Raw genomic sequence first — 22,520 nt, 5'->3', positions numbered from 1 at the left:
CCAGGTTGCAGATTCGATTCCTGGTTTGGGTGCGTACAGGAGGCAACCGATAGATGTTTCTCTCTAACATCACATCAATGTCTGTCTGTCTATCTGCCTGTCTGTGTCTCTGTCTCTCTCCCTGAGATGAATTTTTTAAGAAGGATGATCTGAAACAGAGGATGTGAACAGGCATTGCACAAGAAATACAAATGGCCTTTAAATATGTGCAAACATGCTCCACACCACTTAGAAGAGAAACGTACAGCTACACACGGATACCTCCTTTCATGTATTAAGCAAAGATGTACAAGTTGGGCAATGAGCTCTTGGGGGGGTGGGCCCTCTGGGAAAGCACTCACTAGGTAGGCAATTTTACTTATTCATCCAAAGTAGAAACTGCATGCACCCTTTAAAACAGCAACCCCACTTCTGGGATTTATAATGCAAATACACCTGCCCCACACAAACTGATGGATTTATGAGACTTCACTACGCATATTGTTTTAACGACAAAAAATTATACACAACCCATGTGACCAGCAGGAGAAGAGTCAAATAAATTATGGTGCATTGTCCCCATGGAATGTTACGCAGTTGTTTAAAAAAAGGAGGGGGGGGGAGCTCTGTGTACTGTTACGGAAAGATCTCCAGGATGTATTGTAAAGTGGGGAAAATCAGAGTGCAAATAGTGTATATGGAAGGCCACTATCTATGTAAGATAAGCCAAGTGTATTTGTACCTGCCTATGATAAACAGAAAAATAGCTGGGAGTCTGCCAATGAAGGGATATCACTATAGGAGATGCATAGTATATTTCATAACTTTGGGCAGCTTAGGAATGATAATGTCTATAAACCAGTTAGGGATTCCAGAAATCCTCTAAAAAAAATGTTTTCTTTCAGGATTCTAGTACTCAAATTAGCATAAAGATCAGACATGAAATGCGGTGCTCAGAGCTGACTCAAGCTTTTGAAGCCCTCTCTCTACTCACAGATTACTATTCCAATTACTTTCTTACTGTTTGTTAAAATGATCCAAAGCTAATCAGCAATTTACCTGGTTAAAATTCAGTTGGTTTAGTAGTGCTTTGAAGGAGACACTCCCTTCTTAGGTTTTCTGCCTTCAGACATGGGATTTGAAAAGTCGCTAACAAAGGGATTTAATTAGAAAACAAGAGCAAATGGTCAGTGTTTGAAGAGGAACCACAAATACATATTCTGCGGGCTGCTGCCTGATTGAATTTGTTAATACGGAATGCTAAGACATGGGCACCAAAAACTGTTCAAGGTCTTGTAGTAGCAAATTATACTTGTAAATTTGATGTAAGTTGATCACTGGAAGAACTCACACTCTGAAGATTTGAATTCACGAATGTATGAAAGAATTAAATGGTTCTTTTCCCTGGTGATATAAAGTATTAAGTGGCCAGGGAAAAAAATGTGTTTGAAATCAACTGAGGAAAGAATTCATTTTGAAAATTATTCAATAAAAAGGTTAAATAGGAAAAGTATGTTGGGCCAGTTTCTACTGGATAAATAAAGCAGAAATATGCAATGGGCAAACTTAAGGATGAGGGGCTGGAACATGTCCTATCAACCTCTCTGTCATATTTTGGTTTTTAATCATGGCGGTCTTAGGCACAACAATCTATTCCATCCCCACAAGACAAAGAAAGGAAGACTGATTCTGACCAGCAGAAAACTGGCTGGCCTCCTGGAGCCTGCAGGGGGACGGTGGCTCCTGATCAAGGAGAAATGGATGTCTTTGAAGACTGCATCTTAGATTGTTTTGTTAATCCATCAAACCCTCTCTATTATGCAGAAGACTCATGTCAAAAGGGAAATGCAAGTCAATGAGACTTAGTTTGGCTTCTTGGAGAGCAGAACTAAATATACAAAACTAGGAAAGTGATGCTGAAATAAACAAGAATGTGAAATTGCTCATCCTTGGGGATGATGGTACTAATACTGACACAATTTCCAAGCAGAAAAGCAAAACTAGGTCAAAGCACGTTGGCCTCACATAATAGGCATTTTTGCTCCCAGAATGTTGCCATGTAGGTTGTGTCTGCAGGCATTAATGTCTTCTGTTATCAATGTTCAGGGCTGTCACAAACAATTCATGTCTTATCACTCTCTTTGTTAGTTAAACCAAAACAATGTCGTTTACATGTGAACCATTCCATTCTGACAGCTGAAATGGTAGAAAGGGGAAATGTTAAAAATATTCAGAAAGTGTCTCCTCCGGGCTGAGAAGCATTAAGCAATAAATATTCATTATTTAATAGTCTACTATCATGTCTTTCTCTATTCAGAAAGCCATACCCATCTCAACCAATTATGACTGTTCCCTTCTTTCCCGAAGAGCCATATAAAAAAGGAAGCAGCACAAATATCTCTGTAGAAATCCACTTTATTTTTTTAATATATTTTATTGATTTTTACAGAGAGGAAGGGAGAGGGATAGAGAGTCAGAAACATCGATGAGAGAGAAACATCGATCAGCTGCCTCCTGCACACCCCCCACTGGGGATGTGCCCGCAACCAAGGTACATGCCCTTGACCGGAATCGAACCTGGGACCCTTCAGTCTGCAGGCCGACGCTCTATCCACTGAGCCAAACCGGTTACGGCTGTAGAAATCCACTTTAAATGAAACACTAACCAATGAAAAAACCTCAACTGATTCACTCACGGAAGAGCCAGTTTTTCTCTTCTGCTTTCCCTATATGTTGACTAAAATGACTCACTTTCTTCTCCCTTCTGGTTGTTCTATTTTACTTTCCTGCACTATTTCCAAAATGCACAGCTGGTTAATTCATAGAAAAAAAGGGCTCATCTCAGTCTTTGAACTTTCTTCTGTATAAACATAATCCTCCTAGGTTTTATTCTCTGCCATTTTCATACTTATCTAAAATCAGAGTAAAGAATATATACACAAATCCCAAACATAAGGCTAGTTGACTACTTGGATTTTTCAGATGGTGTTTTCTCCTAAAGGTGATCAGTCTTTCCTGATTTCTGCCCCGTTATAAACCACCAGACCATTCAAATTGTCTTGTGATTTATTAGCACATTAAATTAGCATGCGACCCCAAAACATCCAAACTATATCTTACTAGAAGGGATGCGGTGCAGTCAGAAGAAACGAAGATGTGGAATCTAGAAGATTCAGGTTCTAGATAGAAACTTGCTCATACCTTTGCTCCCTGATGGAAGGCAAGGCCTTTCTCTGTGCTAAAATTCCAACCCACAAACACTAAACTTTTAACTAGCACTCTTTTTTAAAAAGTTTTAAACTAGTACTCTTTGTCTGACTTCCAGAGAAGATTCTATCTGGTACAAATAAAGATTTCAAATACTTGGTGAGACCTCCCATTGACATATTGCCTTAACTGGCCATTCATCTAGTTATTGGTAACCTAGCAGGACATTCGGTGAACTCGATTTGTCCACAAACAGCCCCTTTCCTCTTGTTTGGAGAAGACCACTTCCAAATACATACAGCTGAAGCCACGCGCCACAACTTGACATGTGACAGATAACATCGCCAAATTTGTGGACCCTTTGAAACTGTATTAGTCCTGTTGTCTCCATAAACCATTAAGTGTTCCAGAAATTTTTATTTCATCATTTTAATCATAACTCTCAGATGGTCTGTCACACCCAGAAGCAGTGAAAACGTTTTGTCCACGTGTCTTGAATTTCACTGTAGAAAATGTGGCCGCCATATGCATGGAGTAGAGCGGAAGACTTGAGTCTTCTAGAAACAATCTCTCAGTTGCTGAGTGACCTTGGGCATGCCCTTCACCTGGCAAAATAAACTAACTGCACATGGGCCAAAGGCCTAAAACATCAGGTTGGGCTCCATACGAGTAAATAGCAGGTTCTAGCTTTGCTTTAAGACAGTGGTTCTCAACCGTCTGGCCCTTTAAATACAGTTCCTCATGTTGTGACCCAACCATAACATTATTTTCGTGGCTATTTCATCACTGTCATGTTGCTACTGTGATGAATCGTCATGCAAATATCTGATATGCAGGATGGTCTTAGGCGACCCCTGTGAAAGGATTGTTCGACCGCCAAAGGGGTCGCGACCCACAGGTTGAGAACCGCTGCTTTAAGACTTTGCGTTATTGGAGGGTAGGTCCCATTTCTTGACCATTTCTGCAGCCCCAACATGAGGAGTAGAAGCCAAGCTGCCTGCCATGTTCTGATCTGTGTCCTCACCCAGAGCACACTCGCACAGACTAGATGGTTAAACAATCACAACATATTTTAATTTTTTTCTAGTTTTAATGTATTTCATCCTTGCTCGTCCCCCAACCTTTAGCATGACCTTTCTTCCTCATATCCCCTCTCATCCTAAGAAGCATTTTCCATTCTCGTTTCTGCTAAAATTCACCCAGCATGTACCTGTAAACTATTTGATGATTCTTACTGTATGCCAGGCACTGTGCTTGGATCTGAGGATTCAAAGGTAATTAAGATGTAAGTCTTGCTCTAGAGTAATTCAGTCCCAAGGTAGGCACATGATTAAGTGGAAATACACCATTAAAATTACTTGTGTGGCTAAAAGGAAGCTGCAGCTATTTCCTTTCCATGTATTCCAATCCAAATAGGCAGTGTTCAGTTTACAAAGCGTACACTTACAAATGCCCAAACCCAAACCCACAGAGGCCATCACCCGTCACATGACTGGCCCCCTGTGGTTCCCTGACTGTCACTCATAAAGGCTCCAGTGAAAACAGAAGTTCAGGAAGGATGCCGAGAAACAAAAGCCAAATGAGCAGGTCTAACCCCGCTCACAGACACACCAGCAAGCGCTGCCTGCCAAAGGCACAACCTGGCCCACAAAGAATGTCCCTGAAAGGGTACTTAGGATGTTTGCAGCTTTAGGCTCTACTGCTTCTTTCCCTAATTAAGATACATCCTGAGGGTTAAAGGGCTAAGAGTCATGAGCTTTAGCTCATCCATACTGCTTCACTCCCAACATCTGGTTGTCCAGAGGAAATAGGGGTGTGGCTTGGAGGTGAGGGAGGAAAAGGTGAGAAGATAGGCAATTGTGAAAACGCAATTCACTGTGTATTCGGTTAGGACTGGGAGACACACCCCACTGGGACCCAGAGAATATTAGGAGAATGGAAGAAGAAAGGTGAAAACTAGTGCAAACTTTTCCTAATTCAGATACTGCCAAGACTGGCCCGTTACAAAAAGTATGGCAACTCTCTCTCTCCTTCTATGTTCCATCCTGTATAACATGGAGGCATGGATTCAAAACTCAGAACTTAATCTGACATTTAATCAGACTGTTTTTTTTTTAATAATGTTTTGAAATCGTCTCAAATTGTGACATCACTTCTCATTGGAAAATGTTCTGGCTTTCAAACAACAAACTCCTAGCAATGGTTCTCAACCTTCTGGCCCTTTCAATACAGTTCCTCATGTTGTGACCCAACCAGAAAATTATTTTCGTTGCTACTTCATAACTGTCATGTTGCTAGTTATGAATCGTCATGTAAATATCCGATATGCAGGAGGGTCTTAGGCGACCCCTGTGAAAGGGTCGTTTGACCGCCAAAGGGGTTGTGACCTACAGGTTGAGAACTGCTGTTAGAGCATAAAGCATTTTTAGGTTGGAGACTGCCTATGAGTTATTTTTCTCTATGAAGAAAATTTAATTAAATTACTATTTAATAATTATGATACATTTATTTTAACTAGGAATCAATATATTATTACAAATGAATATGTGGCTAAAAATTAAGTAAATTTCGCCATTACAAATAATTTCTCAAGTCTCCTAAGTTCAGTAAAATTTTGGCTATGATCAGTTTATCAAGCAAATTCTTATTCATACAAATATAGTTATTAATGAGCAGGCATTTTACTCATGAATAACTAACACTGGTCTATTGGTACAATAAACTATATACCAGACCATCAAAGGTTCTTTGAGAGGAGGAGCCATACCAAAATGATGTTTGTAGCCCAAAGTGGCCTGGCTAAATGATAATAACCATTTAAAATAGCTTTATTGAATGAACTAATGAATATGTTAAGTACTCAGTATATGTCCTTCAATGATAAAAGAAATAAGGAAGAGCCTTTACATTGTACTCATTATAAACAATTGACTGTATATAAAATTTTCCAATCTACTTGTACAAATAATCAACAACTCCCTCCCCCCTTTTTTTGCCTTTTCTACCCAGTACTTTTCTTTTATAGCACAAAGCAGCTAAGTTCTTAGGGTTTTTGTTGTAGTTTTTAGGAAAGTCCCTTCTAGTTATTTTTTTTCTTCAGTATTTCAATTTTCTGAGCTCAACACCTCCTGACCTCCTTTAGGACATGAACCATCCTGATCTGGGCCAACGAAATCCTTTCTTCTGGAGGGAAAAAAAAAATCTTGTGGATTTGGAAGGGTCCCTAATATTTAGCCCTTTTGTTTAAAGAAACTTCTAGGGCATGCTAGTTCATAAAACTAGGCAAAAAAAAACCAACCTCCTAGTTTCATGAGAAATAAAAGTTGATAATGAGCCAGAAAGAATTATGTTAATAAACTGTCCCATATCTAAGTGGAGATTAGATTCCAGTATGACCTGGCTTTGTAGCCCTTTCTTTAATCACAGAGTATTTGATATTCTCTCCTTTGAATGAACTCATTTTCATCATGGCTTTGGTCACAAGATTAAAGAATCGCTAACTAATTGTTCCAAATAAGCAGAGCCATTCTCTCTGACTCCCATGCGGGCTCCCAGCAGTGGCATCCACCGCCTGGCCTCCGTCATAGACACTTCAAGCCTGACCCCTGCAGGTGGATCCCTGAACTGCACGCCGCCCCCTCGGAGCGTGGTCTTTTCCTTTAAAACCCCACTGATTTCTGAAAATACAAACATTCACGCTAAGTACAACAGGGACACTGATATCGTCTGTTGGACTTCCCTTTCCTTTTACAAGCTGCTTTTTTAAAGTAACAACCACTTGATTAGAAAGCATTTCAAGCTACATCTGCAAAATACTCTGGTTGTAGTGAAGCATTCATTCTGTTTGTCTATTGAGAAAAATCCAAATGCTTTGCATCAACTGGGATCCTGAAATAATACTGGTTTTAAGATGTCCTGATCAGCCCTACCTTTTTCTAATAAAAAAAATTACTCTTTGTCCAATGACCAAACACCCGCTCCCCGCCCCCCCCCACCCTTTCACCAATGCACAGTCCAGGTTGCCATAGCTACCTTGGATGTCTATTTACCACACAAGGGATCAAAGCCAGGAGACATCTACATACATGCTTAGCCTTAAAACTTGCTGGAATGTCTGCAGATAACATGCAACTGCCAATTAAAGGATTTGCTTGCAGCCTATGTGGTCCATAGCCAAGCAAACGACTCAAGCAGGTCCTAACGAATGGCAAGAAAAGGCCAACTTCAAAATAATATTTCAAATCAACCAATAAGGATCTCTAATCTGACATCAGTCTCACGGTTATCACATTCCCTGGGATGGAGAGAGAGCAGGGAAGAGGTGAAAATCCTAACATAGGTTCAAGATCCTGGAGCCGCACACCACATGCAAAAACTTAAAACAGCTGCTGCAATGGAACATTTCTCGGATACAGGTTTTACATTCTGGTCAGTTACAGTATCTTTCTACTTGATGTCATCAAAGCTGCCTGCCCTCCATGTTGCCACAAATGAGAACAGAAATGCCTTTTCCACTTTTACAGGCTTGACCTTCACATGAAGCAAACCATAGAACATACTTGGGGTGCTCCGTGTTGGTTCCAGAGTAAGGGAAGAACATGTAGGAGAGTTCTGGTTAACCCTTAGCCAGTGGTCGGCAAACTCATTAGCTAACAGAGCCAAATATCAACAGTACAACGATTAAAATTTCTTTGGAGAGCCACATTTTTTAAACTTAAACTATATAGGTAGGTACATTGTTATTAACTTCATTAGGGTCCTCCTAAGGCTTAGGAAGAGCCACACTCAAGGGGCCAAAGAGCTGCGTGTGGATCGCGAGCCGCAGTTTGCCAACCGGTGAGTCCACAGCTGCATATATAGCTTGTTTTTCGCGGTGGGTAGTATACACCCTCAGACGCGCATCTAACTTGCTGTCTTTCTCCTTCACCTCACCATTTGTTCAATGAGGATCAAATTGCCACCTCGCTCTCTCCTGGGAACGTGGCAGAGAATAAATAGATAGCGTTTGTAAAGGACTTTCTAATCCTCAAAGGAAAGATTAATACAAAGGCGTTCATTATTAAACCAGGTGTCCTTGGGCATTTTCATTCCAATGTAAAGAATGCAAAACAGGCTAATCAAATTGAGTCACAGCTTCCTTATAATGGCACCATCCCGGCCCTGCAAGAATTCAGCAGCTGCTTACAGCGCCGGCTAACTACCGTCTTTTCCCCTTCCCGCTGCAAGGCGACTAGTCATTTGTGTGAGTCCATCAGAAACAGGGCGCACACTTTCTCCTCTCGGTGCGGTGTCTACAGTCAGCAGGATATTAAAATCACAAAATGTGTCTGGTAGGCAATTTTGTCTGGAGAAACGGATTTTTTTCCCAGCTCGAGAAAGAATTATTTGTTCTTCTCATGCGCAGGGACAATGGGTGGCGTGCCCTCGGGGAGGGTGTTTGCAGTGGCGGGAATGCCGCAGGCAAACCTGTTGTTTTTGGCTGGGCTTCTAGAACAGGTGGCCATGCCTTTCCTTTTGCCTGGGAACAGAGCACATTCCTTCTCAAGGAAGTTTCAGGAAAGTTTCCTATTTATGATCAGAGTGCAAAAAAAAAGGTTGGCACACACTTTAAAATTACTTCCTGAAAAAGGCACATCAAATCAGGTTTACCCTTCTCTTGCGGCCTAACTCAGCACGACCTCAGGAGCCCTCAATGAACACTCTATCTCCATGCCCTGTTTTTCTGCCAACCTGGCAGAAGGGAGAAGCCCTATGAACGAATCTCGTGGCCATTCAACAAGCAGTTTTCTAATTCTGCTGGCAATTCCCGACCCCCGGCTGTGGCTAGCTAGTGGCAGGGGTCTCCTGGCCGCCACCCCATTGTCCAGCATTCCTGCAGCTCTGGGGCCTCCTCACTCCTCAGCGCGGAGATTGGATTTCATTGCCCAGCGGATGACACGCGGACCTGTTTGAGGGTGAACCCTGCCAGGCCAGGGGGGCTGCAGGGCTGCGATGAGAAATTGGCTGGGAGGTGCGCTTCACCCTTCCTGGATGCAACAGTCAGCTTTCCCCCAAGAGAAACTCCCATCCAGTTAGGGTTGGTCCCCGCCAATGACTCCACCCGCTCCCTCCCCTCTGCATTCCTGCTCTAGCTGTTTGGGAACAATGTGCTAAGATTCCTGAACCCCTGGATCGCCCGATTCTTTGGATGAGTAATGACTCGCCCCCTCTCTTCCCCTGCACCCCACTCCATCCCACCCTCTTCCCAAGGACTAGAGACCAAACATTCATTCGACACACAGCGTTGTAGGAGAAAAAGCAGGCCATTCATGAAATAGCTGAGGAGTTACTCCATGTGGACGCTGGGCTGAACTCCAACTCACGTGAATGCCACCGGGAGCCGGGCCTGGGAAACACCATGCCAAGCTCCGGACAGCAGGCCTCCGGCCTCGGGCACGGGAAGTGCCCCTGCTCCAGAGGAACTGTGTGGGCACAGGGGCTCTGAAAACTGAGCTCAGACACCAACGAGGGCAGGACAGGTGGCTCCACACGGGATCAAATGACTTCTTTGTTCCAGCCAAGAGCCTTGGTCGCCAGTGTTTTGCGTTCCTCCTTTTCCTCTGAAATCCTTTCCATGTAGCCCGCCCGTTCCTTTCCCCGTCCCAGCTGATGGCCGGGCACAAAAAGAAGCGGGTAGGACCAGGAGTTTGCAGAACTTCAAGAAACTGAGCCTGGACCCTAGTCGCCAGCAAGGCCAGGGCAATTCACTGCAAACACACAACACTTGTTTGGCTAAAGGTGCTTTTCCGCGCTCACTGAAATTTCCCAAGCAAGCAAGGGGGCTCTGCCACCCCCTGGGCTGCAGGGAAGGGGCAGAAAGTTCTGAACCCCTCACCCCAGGCCCCTAACTGGACAGTTTGCTTCCCATGCAAATCACTTCCCCCAAAGCTCTCAGGGTGGCGGTACTCAACGTGGCTCAGCAGAAAAAGTGCAGATGCTAACTTTTCCTACAGATTTCTCCCCCAGCTGGCCAGGCAGCCACTCCTCCTGCCATTCTCAGCCTCGCCAGCCTCCTGGCACGTTGTCCCAGTCCTGCCTTTGCCTTCGGCGTACCGACCTGGATATTTAAATATTGACATAAGATTCTCCCGTAACTGTGACCGAGGTGTAAATGACACCCTTCTCCTAGCTGCCTGCACCCGCTTTTTTCTTTTCCCCAATGGCAAAGCTGGAAGCCCCCCCTAGGGCAGGCTGATCAGGAATTTTCTCATCAGGCCCCGGAGCTGCTGGTCGAATTCTTCTCAAAGACTCGCTGGAGTCACCCCCTTTCTCAGTTCACTCCTTTCAGGGGTGTCTTCTCCAGTCCAGACCCAGAATGGAGCAGAGAAACCAACTTGCGTTTTCCTGGAAGGGCTGTTTGCTCCTTTAGAGCGGGTGCCTTCTTGGCCACCAAACCAGTAAGTGCCGAGAACCGGGAGCCCAAATGAGATCAGGGGCCCCGTGTAATTCTTTTTCAGGATATTCAGCTCTTTCTTCTCCCCCCGAGCATGGGCCTGAGGCTAAAAAGCTGGGGAGAGATCCTGGCACAATACCCCCCAGGGACTGCAAACTGCAGCTGATTTACATATTCTCCCACCCGCTCCTAAGCCCTTTACAATGACTGCCTGACATCACCAGGGAAGGGAAAAGTAGGAAGGGTGAGCGAGGGGGGATGGGAGGTGGGGAGGGGGCGCACCTCGGAAAACCTGCCTCGTCGGTTCCCTTCGGAAAACGCAGCCGGGTCTCGGCGCCCAGCGGACCGCCCCGGCCCCGGCGGCTGCTGCTCCCGGAGTAACATCCCCGGGACCCCAGGCTGCGCCCTCCCTCCCCAGCCGCCCGGGCAGCCCCGGGAGCCTACCTGCCTCATGTTGAGAGTCCCATGACCCATCCGGCAGGGAGCGAGCTGCCTCGGAGCGCACGCTGCGGTCTTCCGAGGGGCCACGCCGAAGCCAGCCGCGGCCGCCAGACAAAAGCAACTCGGGGCGCCCCGCAGGCGGCCCGGAGCTCGTTGTCGGCCCTGTCTTCTTGGATCGGTGGCTCCACGCACTCGGCCCCGGGCAATGTCAAGTTTCCCCAGCTTCCCCCGCAGCCTGTGGCAAGTCGGGAGCGGGGAAGCAGGACCGCCTGGCTCTGATTTCAAATCGGGGCTCAGGGACGTCGGAGGCGGGCGGCGGGGGCCCCCCCGGAGGCGCCGGGCCAATCGGGAGGGAGGGGTGGACCCTGGGAGCCAGAGAGGCCGCCTCCGCCAGGATTAGAGAACCAGCGGGATTTCAAGGACTGGAAGCAGCTGGAAGCCTGGCCCGGAGCCCCCCACGCAGAAGATGAGTTCCATTCTGATCTCACCGCTCAGGGGCTGCGCACAGCTTCACTCGCTTAGGACCTGCAGGCCTTGCCTTTAAGACAGCGGTTTCTCAACCTGTGGGTCGCGACCCCTTTGGGGGTCGAACGACCCTTTCACAGGGGTCGCCTAAGACCATCGGAAAACACATCTAGAATTCCATATTGTTTTTGTGATTCATCACTCTGCTTTCATGATGTTCAATGTGTAAATGAAAATCCATCCTGCCTATCAGCTATTTACATGACGATTCATAACAGTAGCAACATGACAGTGATGAAGTAGCCACGAAAAGAATTTTGTGGTTGGGGGTCCCCACAACATGAGGAGCTGTATGAAAGGGTCGCGGCATGAGGAAGGTTGAGAACCGCTGCTTTAAGAGCTCCCTAAGAACAAAGCATTTGGAACAGGCTGGACGCTTTCAGACAGGAAAGCGCAACCCGCAGGACCCAATCCTATGGCACCTGAAGTCCTGCTTTTGCAGACACCGGGGAGGAAACCAAATGGTTAGGTTGCACACCTGAGCTGCAATCAGCAATCAGGGGAGGAGGGTGTCCCTGCCTCGTTTCCAGAGCGCTGAACTGTATAGCCATCCAGGACAGTGGTTCTCAACCTGGGCTGCACATGAGAATCACCTGGGAATCTTTTTCAAATCCTGATTTCTGGGCCTCATCCTCCGGAAATTCTGTTTCTTTGTGAGGGGGTGGGGCCACAACATGAGAAACAAAGAAACAGACTGTCCGGAGGATGAGGCCCAGAAATCAGGATTTTAAAAAAGGATTCCCAGGTGATTCTCATGTGCAGCCGAGGTTGAGAATCACTGGTCTAGGAAACATCTTAAAGCAACGTGCACACGAACCTGTTGAAACGCAGCAAATGAACAGGAATCTTTTTCTACTGAGGACCCGAGGCATAACTTTAGGTAATAAAATTGTTATGAGTCACATAAACACTGATGTTTGCTTAAGACAAACTGTCACCTCACCGGCAGGGTTGATCTGGAGAACTTAACACTGTCTCAGCGAGAACAGGAGGAAAGCTAACTCACTGGCTTCTTAGAAACGTAAGCCCAGACCTCAAAAGAACTTCCCAAGTTTGCTTTCTGAGCTCCATATAAACAATAACTTTATTCAACTCTTAGCCGATATGATTTCAATGCAAATCTAACGTTCGCATTTCAAAGAAGTGCAAGCAGAGCCCAGGCGTCTTGTGGTGTGCTTTCCCCCAAAGAAGTGGCCAACATTTTGTGAGAATGGCTCAATCAATATTGTAAAATGTTTGGTATCAGAGAGAAAAAACCACCTTAGCGAATAAGGAATTGGCAGCTTCAGGAGTGCCCGCTGCATGGGGCCAATAGGTGGGAACTCTGACCAGATCGATGACAACGGGCAGCCCCATAGCTGGGCCTGGAGGGCCATCACCTCCTCCCCGCCCCCACCTGCCGCAAGCTGACTCCAGCCTCTTCTGGTACTTACTTCGGACCTCTTCACTCTGACAGGCCAGGGTCAGATCACCGTCTGTGGTTGGGGTTGTGCTGTGCTGGAGTTGAATCTCCAGGCACATCTATTTCTTACCTTATCAATAGAAGCTTCTCGACACTGCATTTGCCTTCTGCTGTCATCACCTCAAAGGTAAATATGAGCTGGGATTGCCACCTGCAATTACTGTGCCCTTTCCGAGTTTCCCCCATTTTTCTTGTCCTGTGGCCCCCTCCCCACCATACTACAAGGTCAAATGTCACCACTCTGTGGTTTCCTCAAATGCCGCAGGACAAATTCATCTCTTCCCTCCTCTGTGCCATAAAGCAGTTTGTAGACACCCGGCGGCGTGCTGGTAAATGTTGAACAGCCAGTTCTCAAGAAAAAAAAAAAGACAAAATCTGCTGTAGCTTTTGCCAATATCTGTGGTGTAAGCTGCCTCCTTTCCCCCCAGTGAGGACACTGAACATAGAGTTGGGAAGAGCTGTGCTGAGTCAGGAGACGATAAGCACCAGCTTGAGCAAACCGTGGTACACCTCTGCTGTTTCACTTCCATACTGCCCTGTATTTTATATACAGTGGGGCCTTGACTTACGAGTGTCCCGACTAACGAGTTTTTCGAGATATGAGCCGTCTCTCGGCCGATTTTTTGCTTTGAGTTGCGAGCTAAAATTCGGGTGACGAGCCAGCTTCAGATACCCCACCGCTAGTTGGCGCAGCGAACGTCACAGTGAACACCACAACATCAGCCCAGCATCACGTGTCTCACTCGTTCACTTTAAGATTTGACATACGAGTAATCTGAGTTACGAGCTCCGTCACGGAACAAATTAAACTCGTAAGTCAAGGCCCCACTGTAGTGGACTCTGTCTCTCCTAGCAATCTATAAAACTCTCAAGGGCGAGAATGGTGTCCTATTCATCTTAGTATCCCCAGCCACTTTCGCTGGACTTCCTGTGCAGTTGGTGCTCAACAACCATGTGTGAAAAGAAAACGAAATGTAAAGTGCAGCTTCCCTGAGACATGGAGACCGATCAGACTGCTGCCACTGCTACATTTCAAAAGGGAAAAGAATCTGTTGGAAAATTAGACTGAGGTTAACTTCTTACCATCATCTAGTGCAGCGGTTCTCAACCTGTGGGTCGAGACCCCTTTGGGGGTCGAACGACCCTTTCACAGGGGTCGCCTAAGACCATCGGAAAACACATATATAATTACATATTGTTTTGTGATTCATCACTATGCTTTCATTATGTTCAATTTGTAACAATGACATTGGGGGGTCACCACAACATGAGGAACTGTATGAAAGGGTTGCGGCATCAGGAAGGTTGAGAACCACTGCTCTAGTAAGTCTATTCTATACATGAGAACAATAAGCATAATGCCGTCTTGCATCCTAACACTCCCACATCTGAGCCATATCCAGGTGAGAGTAAAAGACATCAGCCTTCTAGAACAGAACCTCAGTTTCACAGACATACTTGTGAGACAGTATATTTGCTATGTTTTTATATGAAGGCATCACACACTTTTGTGTCTACATATTATACAGCTTATCAGCTATAGATTACATGCTCTCTAGGAGGAATATATATGATCATCTCTGGTGGGCATACGAAAGGGCATTTCCTCTGGAAAGAGGTAGTGACTGATGATGGTTATCTCTACCATCTTCTCATAATACATAAGGAAAAAATGCTAATGGTAATGTCCCTAGAAAACACCACAGAGGAGTACCTACTATGAGCCAAGCCTTTCGCCAGGCACCTCATAAATGTGCACCTTTTAATCTCCACCAAAATACCAAAAGTGGACATCACAACTGTCAGGCTAACATGAACAGACTGGAGCATTTATGCCAAGTAGATAAACCAAGGTTTTATTATTAGAAATTGCTGTACCAGGAATCAAACTTAGTGTTTGGGATTTTTATTGTAAAATAAGCTGTACCCAGAAATCATGCAGTAAACTCCTTAGAAAAATAAACAGTGTAAATAAACCAAGTCCTTTTCATTTACAAATAAATAGAATTTAAAAATATTTCTAATGAAATAAGTGGTCCTGGCGGGGTGTCCATTAAACCCAGTTATTGGAAGCAGAGTAAACAAATTCACCAAAGGAAGGGATATCTGTTTCCCAGCCTGTGATTAACAGCATTTGCAAATGTGAGCTGAAGGGATATTGTAGTCTTGACAGATCTGCTAGATAGATAGATAGATAGATAGATAGATAGATAGATAGATAGATGTAGATATAGATAAAGGCCCAGATGATAAACCTGTGAGGTTCTGTGCAAGTTTGGTTAGAAACAGACCTCCACAACGAATACAACATAGGTCTCTGGGCAGGTGGTCCTGGCCAGCCTCTACTGAACATGGATGGACACCTTAGGGGACAACAAGCAGTACCTGTGTCATGTCTCGGTGTTCTAGTAGTTCAACACATCTGGAAGTAGTGTTTATATAAAGATAAAAATGGTATCAGATTCTGCATATAGTTTATTGAAATATGTGTCAGGACACGTCATCACAATCATTGAAGTTGCCTACTCAGCCACCTGAACGGTGCGCCTGGTGCAAGTGTACGGTCCTTTGGGGGCTATGAAAAGAGTATGTTGATTCTCCTTAAGAGGTTCCAGAAACCCAGTTGTTTATACTTATGGTGGCAGAGGAAAATTTGAGGAAGATTGTATTTGAGGTGATCAGTGAAGGTAATTTAAGTTGACAACAATACCAAGTCCCTGCTTAGAAAAGAAAGAAAATCCCATAGGATGTCACAAAAAAGAAACATGTTTCTACTCACTGAGTATAAGTACTCATTAAGTTAGTTGTTGTTGTTTTTTCAGTTCGTTAATGAAATCCAAGTGGCATACCAGAGGCAGGGATGGCAAATATCATTTGGAGTCCATTTTCAGTGTTGATGTGGCCAGTCAACTAGCTGATAGACCGACCGCAGATAAACCAACTGACATCTCTAAGCCTAAGATTTTTCAGTGGACAGTTGGGCAAATTATGATCATTTAAAAATGTCTGTTAGTAGAAAGCTCTCTTCTTTATAAATAATGAATTTTTTATTATGTGATTCTTAACTACAACACTGCAAGGTAGGAGCTATAAAAACTGAGATTAAAAATTTTTAACTAACAATTCTATACTAAGTTCTACTGTGCATCAAATGTCAGAGTAGAATGCGATTGTTTTTATGCAAAGACTCAAAGTTTTTTAATCCCATGTACTCTTTCTTTGGAATACACTCCAAGATATGTTTTAGCAAAAGGAGGAAATTAAATGAAAAATTGTAAGTCAATGAGGCTCAGAAAATAGGGAAACCATACAGAGAAGCAAAGCAAGTTCAAGAAAGGCCCTGGTCTAAATTGTAGTAGAAAATGGAGGACTCCTGGAGGTAGGTCTCCAGAGGGGGAAATGATATTGAGAGAATACATGTGAGGATGAACAGATATACATAAACATAAGCAAAAGGTGAGGCTATAATTAACTCCAGGAAAAACAAAAGAATGCACAAATATGGAAGCACAGTCTTTCGATTGGCAGTGATCTCTGGTATAGATATTGTGGCAGAGACTGCCGGTAGCCAATCTAAATTCATCTTCCTCTTATTTCTTTTTATCAGAACTTTAATTTATTTTGGGACAGATATATGCCCAGCTCAAGAACATTTCCCAGACTCCCCTGCAGTTATGGGCGGTCATGTGAAACTATTATGGCATATGGAGTTTTAATAGAAGCTGTGTGTAGTGCTCCTGGGTAAACTCCTAAAAAAGACACAATACGGTTTGTCCTTTGCCATTCCTGGATTTCACACCAGGAATATGGTTGCAATGCCTGACGGACTGGGGCCATTCTGTAACCATTAGAAGGATACAATAAGTGGCAAAGCTGGACAACAGAAAAGAAAGAAGGACTCTTGATTCCTGATGACACTATAGAGCTTCTAAATGAGCCCTAAAATCTATGTTCTATGAGAAAAATAAACTGCTAATTTGTTTGAGCCAATGTTTTGAAATTTGTGTTACTAGATGGACACATTCCTAACTGATAAAATTATATTGGAAGGATGTGGGATGAAGATGAGGGAAGGTAGCATAAAAGAGGTAAGATCCTTTTGATCATATGTAGGATGATCATAGGAACACGGCAAAAGCAGTCATAGGAGGGAATTCATAGCAATACAGGCCTATTTCAAGAAATGAGAAAAATCTAAAACAACAACAACAACAAACAATCTAATCTTACACCTAAAGGAATTAGAAAAAGAACAACAAACAAAGCCCAAAGTGAGTAGAAGGAAGGAAAGACTAAAGATCATAGTGGAAATAAACAATAAAATCTAAACAAACAATATAAAAGATCAAAAAATATATATTCCCTCCTATGACTGCTTTTGCCGTGTTCCTATGATCATCCTACATATGATCAAAAAGATCTTACCTCTTTTATGCTACCTTTCCTCATCTTCATCCCACATCCTTCCAATATAATGTTATCAGTTAGGAATGTGTTCATCTAGTAACACAAATTTCAAAACATTGGCTCAAGATCTGGTTCTTTGAAAAGACAAACAAGATCAATGAACCTTTAGCCAGACTCATCAAGAAATAAAGAGAGCCCTAACCGGTTTGGCTCAGTGGATAGAGCGTCAGCCTGCTGACTCAAGGGTCCCAGGTTCGATTCCGGTCAAGGGCATGTACCTTGGTTGTGGGCACATCCCCAGTAGGGAGTGTGTAGGAGGCAGCTGATCGATGTTTCTCTCTCATGGATGTTTCTAACTCTCTATCCCTCTCCTTTCCTCTCTGTAAAATATCAATAAAATATATATTTTTAAAAAAGAAACAAAGAGAGAAGACCCAAATACATAAAATCAGAAATGAAAGAGAAGTGACAATTGAGACCACAGAAATACTAAGGATTATAAGAAAATATTAGAAAAAATTATATGCCAACAATTGGGCAATCTGGAAGAAATGGATAAATTCCTAGAAACATAAATCTTCCAAGACTGAATCAAGAAGAAACAGAAAATCTGAACAGATCGATTACTACCAATGAAATCAAATCAATAATCAAAAAATTCCCAACAAACAAAAGTCCTGAACCAGATGGCTTCACAGGTGAATTTCATCAAACATTTAAAGAAAATGAACAACTATCCTTCTTAAACTATTCCAAAACATTCAAGAGGAAGGGTGGCTCCCAAACTGCCTTTACAAGGCCACATCAATTATCCCGATTCCAAAACCAAAGGAAAATTATAGGACAACATCCCTGATGAACATAGATGCAAAAAAGTCCTCAACAAAGTATCAGCAAACTGAATTCGGCAATATATTAAAAAGATCATATACATACCACAATGAAGTGAGTGTTGCAATAAAATGAATCAAAATCTTAAAAAAAAAAAGATCATATACAATGATCATATGGGATTTATTCCTGGGATGCACAAATCCATTAGTGTGATACACCACATAAACAAAGTGAAGGATAAAAATAATATGATCACATTAATAGATGCAGGAAAAGCATTTGGCAAAAGCCAGCACCCATTTATGATAAAAACTCTCAGCAAAGTGGGAAAAAAGGAAGCACACCTGAACATAATAAAAGCTCTCTCGCCAAAACCGGTTTGGCTCAGTGGATAGAGCGTCGGCCTGCGGACTGAAGGGTCCCAGGTTCGATTCCGGTCAAGGGCATGTACCTTGGTTGCGGGCACATCCCCAGTAGGAGGTGTGCAGGAGGCAGCTGATCGATGTTTCTCTCTCATCGATGTTTCTAACTCTCTATCCCTCTCCCTTCCCCTCTGTAAAAAATCAATAAAATATATTTAAAAAATAAATAATAAAAGCTCTCTCTATATGACAAACTCACAGCAAACATCCTATTAATCAGGAAAAAGCTAAAAGCATTTTCCTTAAGAACAGGAACAAGACAGGGTCCTTGTCTACCTTCACCACTCTTATTCAACAAAGAATTGGAAGTCCTAGCCACAGCAATCATACAAAAAAAAAAGATATGCAGATTGGAAAAAAGAAGTAAAACTGTCATTATTTGCAGATACTATATATAAAGAACCCTAAAGATTCCACCAAAAATACTAGAAGTAATCAATTCAGTAAATTAGAAGCATTCAAATTTAATATTCAGAAATTGGTTACATTTTTATACAGCAATAATAAACTGTCAGACACATTAAGAAAACAATCCCATTTACAGTTGCATAAAAAAATACCTAGGGTTTAAACTTAATCAAGGAGGTAAAAGACCTGTACTTAGAAAATTCACTGAAGAAAGAAATTGAAGATACAAATAAATGGAAGCATAAATTGTACTCATGGATAGAAAGAATTAACATTATTAAAATGTCCATACTACCCAAAGTAATCTAAAGATTCAATGAAATCCCTACAAAAATTCCAATGGCATTTTTCACTGAACTAGAAGAAATAATCCTCACATTTGTCTAAGAAACAACAAAAGAACCTGAAGAGGCACAGCAATCTTGAGAAAGAAGAACAAAGTTGGAGTGATCATGCTACCTGATATCTAGCTATATCAAGATATATTACTATACCCTTATAGTAATCAGAACACCCTGGTACTGGCATAAAAAGACATGTAGATCAATGAACAGAACAGAAATAAACCTATACCTATATGGTCAATTAATGTATGACAAAGGAGGCAAGAACATAAAATGGAGTGAAGACAGTCTATTCAATAAATGGTGTTGGGAAAATTGAACAGATACATGCAAAATAATGTAACCTTGTTACAATATATAAGAATAAACTGAAAATGAATTCAAGACTTAAATGTAAGACTCGAAACCATAAAACTCCAAGAAAAAAACATAAGCAATAAACTCTGATATCACTCTTTCATAATTTTTTTTATTTTTATTGATTTCAGACAGGAAGAGAGAGGGAGAGAGAGAAAAACATCAATGATGAGAGAGAATCATTGATTGGCTGCCTCCTGCACGCCGCATATTGGGGATCGAGCCCACAACCCGGGCATGTGCCCTTGACTGGAATCGAACCCAGGACCTTTCAGTCTGCAGGCTGATGCCAAACCAGCTAGGGCATGACATCGCTCTTAATAATATTTTTTTCTGATATATCTCCTCAGGCAAGAGAAACAAAACAAAAAAATAAACAAATGGGATTATATCAAAATAAAAATTTTGCACAGCCAAGGAAATCATCAACAAAATGAAAAGATAACCTGCTGAATGAAAGAAGATAAAATTTATAAGAACCCATACTACTCAACACTACAAAACAAACCCCAAACAATCATATTAAAAAATGGCCAGAAGACCTGAATAGACACTTCTCCAAAGATGATATACAGATGGCCAATAGACACATGAAAAGATGCTCAGTGTCACTACCTGTCAGAATGGCTATCAACAATAAATTAACAAGTGTTGGTGAAGATGTAGAGAAAAGGGAACCCTAGTGCACTGTTGGTAGGATTACAAAATGGCACAGCCATTATGGAAAATAGCATAGAGGTTCCTCAAAAAATTAAAAACAGACCTATTTTATGACCCAGCAATTATAGTTATGGGTATTTATCAGAAGAAATCCAAAACACTGATTCAAAAAGATACATGCAGCCATAGCTGGCTTGGCTCAGTGGATAGAGCGTCAGCCTGTGGACTGAAGGGTCCCGGGTTCGATTCCAGCCAGGGGCACATGCCTGGGTTGTGGGCTCCATCCCCAACGGGGGGCATGCACGAGGCAGCCGATCAATGATTCTCTGTCATCATTGATGTTTCTATCTCTCTCTCCTTCTCCCTTCCTCTCGGAAATCAATAAAGAAATATATTTTTTAAAAAAAGATACATGCAGCGTTATTCACAATAGCTAAGATGTGGAAGCAGCCCAAGTGCCCATCAATAACAAGTGGACAAAGTGGTGGTACATGTATATGATAGAATATTACTCAACCATTAAAAATGAAATTTTACCATTTTCAACAACATGGTGGACTTAGAGGGTATTGTGCTAAGTGAAATAAGTCAGATAGAGAAAGTCAGATACCATATGATTTCACTTATCTGTGGAATCTAAAGAACAAAACAAATGAACAAACAAAACTGAAAGAAACTCATACAGAGAAAAAATGGAGTTGCTAGTTTGAAGGGGTCTTGGGGGGCTAATAAAGGTGAAGGGGTTAAGAAGTACAAATTGGTAATTATAAAATAGTCACGGGGATGTAAAGTACAGCATAACAAATATAGTCAATAATATTGTAATAACCACGTACGGTGCAGGTGAGTATTAGAATTATAGGGGAGAATCATTTCCTAAATTATATAGTTGTTTAACCACTATGCTGTACATCTGAAACAAAATAATAATAATTATGTTGAATGGCTAGTGTAATTGAAAGTAAAATAGAGTTAAAAACAATACAATTTAAATTTATTTAAAATAAAAAATATGCACGGGTTATGAAATCAACTTCTCATCCTTAAACCCACTTCCTGTAAACTTGTAGTATTTTATGATTACCTGGCGCACAGTTGACCAAAGAGTCAGGATAGAGAAGTTACAGGCCTGATGGTCCATTCTAAACCCCAAGTGCAATGTCACTGTGTCATGAACAAATGATGTGATTGGCATTTCCTCTTCCCCATCACAGATTTAATTTGCTCAGTTTATGTCTGATTCGCCATGTGTACTGAGAAATAATTATTAGACAGTCCTAATCCAAAAATCCTACAATCTAGATGCCTTAATAATTCGTTAGACTAATCAAAGACTCCATTTTCTTCTTATTCCTAATTGGCATTATTCTTGATTTAAATTCTTTTGCGTGGGTTCCAGTATAGTTAGGAATAGCTGGTTACTGTTCTTCATATTATTACCATTTTACTTCTTATCCTTATTCTTTTATCTTTCTTATTCTTCTTATATATGAAAGAATTAGCCTCTCAAACATTTAATATTTTAATGCCCAAAGCTGACTTCTAAATTCATCTTAGAGATTAAAATCTTAGATTCTGTGAGTCAGATATCAGCTTTTATATGTTAGAAATCAGCAAGTCAGATTGGTTCATTTATAATCACATGGACAGAAGGTGAAGAGAAATTTTAATCAAAACAAGCTTTGAACAGGATTTGCACTCCTTGCTGTTATCCTTTAGATTGGTCCTTCTCAAACACGCAGAAAGATTGCTGAAATGGTCGTGTTTCTTTTCTGATTGGTAAAAACACTCTCCCACGTCATGCATAATATCTATACTTGGACATAAGATGGTGGTAAAGATAAAAAGTATTTCAGAATTATAGCTAATATGTCTCTTTCCTTTACTAGACACAAGTCAGGGTGTTTTATACTTTCTTAATAGTCAAGGAAATAATAGTTGCCTTTATTTCCTTATAACTAGAGGGCTCATCATGAGCTTTTCCTCTGCTGGGAGCCACTATGGAAATTCACACACACTGAGCGAGGCTTTCCTGTACTGTT

At 42.3% G+C, this 22,520-nt stretch overlaps 1 protein-coding gene across 5 annotated transcripts in view; it reads right to left on the bottom strand.

Annotated features, from left to right (window-relative positions):
- MID1 (midline 1) overlaps positions 1-22,520 on the bottom strand; it is a 355,756-nt gene that overhangs the window by 157,601 nt on the left and 175,635 nt on the right. For 4 of the 5 annotated variants that reach the window (XM_059680036.1, XM_059680040.1, XM_059680041.1 and 1 more), the window contains exon 1: positions 11,063-11,347. The exons of the other annotated variant lie outside the window; for it this stretch is intronic. The gene's annotated coding sequence lies outside the window, so the exon portion shown is untranslated. Of the gene's footprint in view, positions 1-11,062; positions 11,348-22,520 lie in introns of those variants that run through there. 5 annotated transcript variants of the gene reach the window in all.

This window comes from Myotis daubentonii, chromosome X (assembly GCF_963259705.1).
Source record: "Myotis daubentonii chromosome X, mMyoDau2.1, whole genome shotgun sequence".
Lineage (NCBI taxonomy): Eukaryota > Metazoa > Chordata > Mammalia > Chiroptera > Vespertilionidae > Myotis > Myotis daubentonii.
This window is presented reverse-complemented; position numbering and strand designations above follow the sequence as displayed.